The sequence below is a fragment of the Pteropus vampyrus genome, unplaced genomic scaffold (genome assembly GCF_000151845.1).
Source record: "Pteropus vampyrus isolate Shadow unplaced genomic scaffold, Pvam_2.0 Scaffold130, whole genome shotgun sequence".
Classification (NCBI taxonomy): domain Eukaryota; kingdom Metazoa; phylum Chordata; class Mammalia; order Chiroptera; family Pteropodidae; genus Pteropus; species Pteropus vampyrus.
The window spans coordinates 691,467-699,378 of record NW_011888911.1 but is presented as its reverse complement, the minus strand read 5'-3'; positions in this window follow the sequence as shown (position 1 = coordinate 699,378).

Genomic DNA, 7,912 nt, shown 5'->3' with positions numbered 1-7,912 from the left:
AGTTTCATTCTTTTGCATGTGGCTATTTAATTTTTCCAGCACCATTTGTTGAAGGTACTGTCCTTTCTCCATTGTATATTCTTGGTTCCTTTGTCATAAATTAATTGACCATATATATGTGGGTATATTTCTGACCTTTATTCTGTTCCATTGCTGTAAGTGTTTGTTGTTATGATAATACCATATTGTTTTGATTACTATTGGTTTTAATGTAGTTTAAAATCAGAAAGTGTAATGCCTCCCCCCCTCCTTTTTTTTTTCTTCAAAATAGCTTTGGCTATTTAGGGTTTTCTGGTTCTATACAAATTTTATTATTGCTTGTTCTATTCTGTCAAAAATTTCATTGGAATTTTTATAGAGATTGCATTGAATCTGTAGATGACTTTGGGTAGTATGGAAATTTTAATAATATTATTTTTTCCAATTCATGGATATAAAATATCTTTCTATTTATGTTTCTTCTTCAATGTCTTATAATTTTCACTCTACAGATCTTTCACCTTCTTGGTTAAATTTATTCTTAAGTATTTTATTCTTTTAATGCAATTGTAAATGGGATTGTTTAATTATTTCTTTTTGTGATGTCTGTTAGTATATAAAAATAACTGATTTTTGTATATTGATTTTGTATACTGCGAGATTACATTTACTTGTTCTAACAGTTTTTTTGATGGAGTCTTTAGTGTTTTCTCTAATATCATGTCATTTGCAAATAGAGACAGCTTTATTTCTTCTATCTCAATATGGATGTCTTTTATTTCTATTTCTCGCCTTATTGTTTTGACTAGAATCTCCAGTACTACGCTGAACAAAAGTAGTGAATGTGGTCATCCTTGTCTTATTCCTAACATTAAAAGAAGAGCTTTACGTTTTTCAAATTTGACTAAGGTATGAGCTGTTAGATTGTCATATGATATGCCTAGTATTGTTGGAGTATGTTTCTCTATACCCAATTTGTTAAGAGTTTTTATCATAAATGAATATTAAATTTTGTAAAATGCTTTACCATATCTATTGAAATAATAATATGATTTTTATTTTTCATTTTGTTAATGTGTTGTATCACATTGATTGATTTTTTAAGGTTAAATTATCCTTGCATCTCTGAAATATATCCCACTTGATCATGGTATATTATTCTTTTAATGTTTTAATGTATTATTTAATTTAGTTTGCTAGCATTTTGTTGAGAATTTTTACATCTTTGTTCATCAGGGATAGTGGCCTGTAATTTTCTTTTCTTATAGTGTCTTGTCTGGTTTTGGTAGGAGGGTAACACTGGCCTCGAAAAATGAGTTTGAAAGTGTTCTTTCTCTTCTTTTTTTTTTTTTTTTTGGAAGAGTTTGAGAAGGATAAATTAATTATTCTTTAAGTGTTTGGTAGAATTCATCAGTAAAGCCCACTTGTCCCCTCAGTTTTTCTTTGTTGGGATGTTTTTGATTATTGATTCAATCTCTTTACTAGTAATTAGTCTGTTCAGATTTCTTTTTTTCTCATGATTTCATCTTGGTAGCTTGTATATTTCTAGAAATTTATCTATTTCTACTAGGTGTCCAATTTGTGGCTTATAATTGTTCATAGTAACCTCTTGTAATCCTTTGTATTGGTGTGGTATTAGTTGTAATATATCCCCTTCCATTTCTAACTTTATTTGATTCCTCTCTCTTTTTTTTCTTGGTAAATCTAGTGAAAATTTTGTCTATTTTGTTCATATTTTTTAAAAACAGCTGTTAGTTCTATTGATTTTTTTTCCTATTGCTTTTAGTTTTTTATTTTATTTATTTCCACTCTATTTCTTTTCTTCTATTAATTTTGGGCTTAGTTTGTTCTTATTTCTCTAGTCCTTGAATTGTAAAGTTGGGTTATTTATTGAGCTATCTTTTTTTTCTCAATGTCGGCATTTATCTTTACAAACTTCTCTCAGCATTGTTTTTACTGCATTGCATAAGTTTGGGTTGTTGCATTTCTGTGTTCACACCCACACACAGCCTATCCTTATTATTGATAGATTACCTAATTTCAAATTCATCTGCTTGCTAAAATTTATGTGTAACCCCCAAATCAATACTTAGAATACTTTCTGATTCATTTATAAATATGCATAGAGTTGTTCCATGTGCATTCCAGTTGAAGTCAAACAAAGCAATCCTCTGTTTTCTTGTTTAAGCTCTCATACTGTAAACAAGTATCTTTTTGATATCTATTTAATGCTACACTTTTATGGTTTTGTACTTTTTTGACTGATTTTGTTGTTTAAAATAAATTCCAAGTGCAGTACTGCCTAGTGTTCCTAAGTGCAAGAAAGCAGTGATGAGCCTTGTGTTAGGTGGGCTTCATTCAGGCGCAAGTTACAATGCCGTTGGTCATGAGTTCAACGTTAATGAATCAATAATATGGCACATCTAAAAAGGAGGAGGAATTTCACAGATCTGTATAAAAGGATGCTCTGAAAAGTGCTAAAGTATGGTGTATGATAAAGCTGTGGAAAATATGGGAAAATATCTAAATTATGAATTCATGAGAAGACAATAGTTTAAAAAAAATATGAAGTGGGAAGCATTGTGGTGAGGCAGAGAGCCAGAGAAATTTACAGTCATGTTGCCCTGTATCAGGAAAATGTTAAACCCTTCTCAGCTGGGCATGGCCTGGCTAGAACATTTCAGACAATAACGTGGCATGGAAAACGATAAACCTACAGGAGAGACAGGTTCTGCTATCAGGAGGCTGCAGAAAAAATTTTTTAAAAAACCTGCTGTAATAAAGAAAAAGGGTTATGTAGAAAAGCATGTTTTTAATGCCAATTAGAGTGGCTTTTATACTAGGACATTGGCATAGAAAACCTGTGTAATGCAGATGTGTTTCAATTGAAGTAAATGTTGTAGTCAGAGGCTCCAGCAGCAACAGCAATAGTTCAGTATTTGCTAATTCAATGTTCATGATGACTTTATAGACTGTAACTACCATGAAAAATGAGGCTTGACTATAGATGTAGATATAGACATACATATTAATAAAGAATTGGAAATTTTTATATTAATGTGGTATTAGATTATATGAAGAAATTGAAAAATGTTCTTTTTTAGAGAAAATACTGAAATGTATAGTGATGGCTTGTCAGAATGTCTATAGCTGATTTAAAATACTTAAGAACAAAAATTAAACTAATTAAAATGATTAAAAATTGATGTCTTTCTCCATTCTAGGGAAGCATTTCTTACTTTTACATTAATTAACATTATTTCCTTTACTCTTCATAATCCTCTCTCTTTCTGTCTCTCTCCTTATCTTTCTCTGTCTCATCCAGCCTCTCTCCTTCCCATTCTTTCTTTTTTCTCAGAGTTTTTGAAAATCCTACAATGACTCCTCTACATTATCTTAAATTTTATTTCATATTTGTCATCTTTTCTTTTCTTTCATGTCTTCTTTTAACCCTACATCTTGGATATTTTACTTTAACTTCCAGCCCCTCTGCTAACATTCTTGTTTTTAATTTAAGCAATCATATTTCACATTTCATGTGTGCACAGATGGGATGGTTTAATTATTTCTCTTTCTGATAGTTTGAATGTGTGCACAGAGAGAAGGTAGGCTGTTTGTGTGCCACCTTTATATCGCAAATACCAATATAAGGAGAATTTTATTCTGGATTGCTAATCTCTACACAGGGGTTATTTTTTAAAAAACATATTATTATTAATATTACTTTTAAGTTACAGACATTCTCTTTGTTAAAAAAGTTGAAAATTATAAAATTATATAACATATAAAATCATATAAGGTATAAAGTAAAAGTCTGTTTTTTCCTCATATTTATCAACTCCATTTACTAGAAGTAATTATTGTTTTATACTGTATTATGTATCTATCAAGGTATTTTCTATGTAGATACTCAAATCTTTCATTTATATATATATTTCATTTGTAATAACGATATTACATTTTTTATACCAAAACAAAACACAGTCATACTGTGTCTATGACTTACTTTTTAAAAATTTAATAATACTCATTGAATATTTTTTGTTCCTATGTTAGAATATATAGATACATGTTCTTGGTTCTTTAATTTTCAACTTTTTATTTTGAACTTTTTTAAAAAAGTAATTTCAAGCTCTTATAAGAGTTGCAAAAATGACACAAAAAGTGTATAATATACACATAAAGTTTTAGTTTGCTAGGGCTGCCATAACAGAATACCATGGACTGGGTGGCTTAAACAAACAACACAAATTTATTTTCTCACAATTCTGAAAGCTAGAAGTCCAAGATCAAGGGGTCAAGAAGTTTGGTTTCTGAGGTCTCTCTCCTTAGCTTGCAGATAGATGGCTGCCTTCTCATAATGTCCTCACACAGTCTTCCACCCATGCGCACACCTCTCTGGTATATTTTTATGTATTCAGTACTCTCTTTCTTATAAAGACACCAGTTAGATTGGATTAGGTCTCACCCGTACGACCTCATTTCACCTTAATTACCTCCTTAAAAGCTCTGCCTTCAAATACTGCTACATTTTGAGGTATTGTGGGTTAGGGCTTCAACATATGACTGTTGGAGGGATACACCAATGTTAATATACTGTCACATTTATACTATTACCCCATTTATTTTTATATATTGCTACTTTTTTATTCCTGACCATTTAGGAGTAAGTCACCATATAATACTATACATTTCATTACCCCCTAGTATTTCTGGGTGCATTTCCAAAAATAATGCACTCCTAGAAAGCTGCAATACGATCATCAAAATCAGAAAATCAATATTGAGATAATACTACCTTCTGATTCAAAGGCCTATTCAAATTTTGCTGTTTGCCCTCAAAAGCCTATTATAGATCGATGATTCTATCTAAAATTCTTTAATTTGGAAAATATTTTTAGTCACTTGTTTGTTTCATATTACCTCGACTTTTTTTTGAATAGTGCAGAGCAATTATTTGCAGAATATCTCTTAATTTAGGTTTGTGTGATGTCCCTCATGATCTGGTTCAGGCTGTGTAACTTTTATAGGAATTTTACAACAGTGATGCTGGTTTCTCTCAGCATACCACATTGAAAGATACTCAATGACATTCTGTCTCATCACTGGTGCTATCAGTTCTTATCACATATTTAAAATGGTGTCTACAAGGTTTTTTTTTACTCTAATGTTAATTGATAAATATTTTTATTTATCAGCTAATATTGTTTGATATTTTACTGCATGGTAGACTTTTCCTTTCTCCTGTATTCATTCATTCATTCATTCATTCATTCATATCATTGTGGCTCATACATTCCTACTTTATTTAATATATTATAATCTTTTCAATAATTATTTATTTTGATGTTCAAATTGTTCTGTTTTTGGTTTTCAAACAGGTTTTCATATCTTTTTGATATGTCTACTTTGTTCTATGGGGCAAATAGACAGTTATTTGTTTCACTGTATAGACAGAGATTGAGAGGAAGGAGGTGAGAAGGTAGAAAATGTGGCCCAAATATTTCATATGGTGGAATCTTTACAATTAATCTTTTTCTGACCCAGAGCCCACAGTCATGCTCCCCACACCTGCCACTATAGAGCTTGGAGCATCACTGGAACTCTGCCTGGAAGAATAAATTTCTCCTCTGCAGCCATCTGTTTTTATTTTCTACTGAGATGCCTACCCTCTAGTCTGATTTTATCTCTCATCGAGTCCTTTTGCTTTTTATCTTCTAGAAATATTTCTATTTTTCTCATGCAGATTTTCTCAGATTTTCACTTTTTATTGAAAGTAAAAATAAGCTACTTTTGAAACATGGTTACTACTATGATTGGTATACAATAATGCATCATAACTTCATATTTACATAGCATGTTTTAAAGTTTACAAGAGAACATCTTTCATCTGTTTTTATATAGGTACTCTGATGAAGAAAGAAATCAAAATTATTATCCCTAAGTAAAAAAATAAAAGTTTTTGAGATTAAATGTACTTATTGTATTTATTGTTCATGAAATTAGAAAACGATACAGCCAGGAGCTAAAATCTATGGCTTCTGGCTTTGACCTCTCTGGGCTTCAGTTTCTTTATTTGTTGGAAGATAAGTGCAGTATATGGTTCCCACTTTGAGATTTTATGACTGAATGAGTTCTTAGCCAGCATTTTTCATCTATGTTAGGCATTCTTACCCACCCTCGTTTTTAAAATAAAGTCGAGATTATTAAATATCCTTTGTAAGACATATAAATCACTACCCAAATAGTGTGTGCTTATTGTGGGATGATGCAAATTCAATAATTTGATAGCAATATTCTCTTCAATGGCAAGCCAAAGAGGGGTTCGTCAGTCTCTATATCTGGCTCAATTATTAAAGAACTGAAATGGCTCTGTGCTCAAATGTTTGCAGTCACAACCAAAGGCAGTGGGAGTTTAGCCTGGACCAGCTGAGATCAGTTAGATGGTTCACAATCATGTGTTCCTGTAACACCAGCAGAGTTAAATTAAGTATATTTTTTAAACATTAATAACAATTTTATCTAATAAGAAAAGCCACATTGGTAGTGGTTGGACTTTGAGTGTTAAAAATATTGTTCAAGTCTGAATGAGGTTATTTATTATCAATGATTATTCTACTGGTACATTTAGGAAGGGAGAGATGAAAGTGGGTTTTATCTTATTAACATGTCTTCATTGGTAACTGTTTGTAATATTAGTTCCCTTTGATCTTCCTTTTGATTATAATGTGCAAGGCTGATATAATCTGTTATTATTTCCATTAATAACTAAGTATCTCTTGTGGTTGACAAGGCAATTTGTTATTATCAGGCTGCTTTTGTGCAGCTCAAAGAGGTTTACACCCGCTCCCCCACCCAGCCTGTGTAAAACAATAGGCTTATCTTCTCTCAGCAGCCTCCAGATGCTGCCCTCTTCAAAGGGGCTCTGTGAGTGCTGCAGGACAAGGACAGCAAGCACCTCGGCAGTGAGGTGGAGAATCAGGGGTGGAGATTCTAATCAGGACACAGTTTCTACCTCAGAGACTTCAGCAAATTGGGCAACTTGACCCCTAGCATATGTTGCTGATCGTGGTTTGTTTTCTTGAGGTTTAAGTTGGGCAAGAGAAGGGTGGGGGTAATAAGAGAAGGAGCTAGATAGTGGTGGTGAAGCTGAAGTTTCTCTTGTAGCCAGCGACGTGTATTTTCATTGTCATGTCCATAGTATTTCAGGCTTCCAGAATGTGAGTTTTGGCAGATGATGAAGGTGAAAGATTTGCAGCTCAAGAGGCATTATTGTCAAGTTTCTATATTTGTCTTGAATTTAATGTGTCTGTCATACTCATTCCCAGACACATTGAGATATTTGACAAACCTCGACACATACATAGATAATTTTCTTCCACTTCCAAAATGACTCTACCTCCAGGAATAACACCATGGCTCATTAATTAAGAGAGAAAAGACTATGAGTGGAGTAGTTCAAGTTATGACAACTTCGTATCTTTCAAGTAGAATGGGAGTATTTCAAAACACAAACTTTTTCTGATGGAACGAATTGACGTCTTGACTCTGACATATACCAGCAGAAGTTGGTTTTTTTTTTTTTTTATTCTAAATCTATTGATTTGAAGGGCAGATTATATTCTTGGAAACCTCACCTGTCTCAGGAATATAACCAAACTGCCTCTAACAACAGCACAGAGAAGGTGAGAGAGCTATTTAAAGTGGCAAAGTCAGTTGGAGGCAGCTGTTAACAACTACTGGCAAGGTTTTGTCTGTGAATATATGTTCTGCTGCATAAATATAGACAATGAGATCTTTGCATGTGGTCATGAAAAGACACACATCTCTATGTTTGGATGTCTTAGAAAGAACAGAAAGAAAAGAATGAATTAGGTAAGTCAGATAGTCCTGTCAGGTTCTTTCAGGCCAATGTTGCCTCTGAGATAGTGAT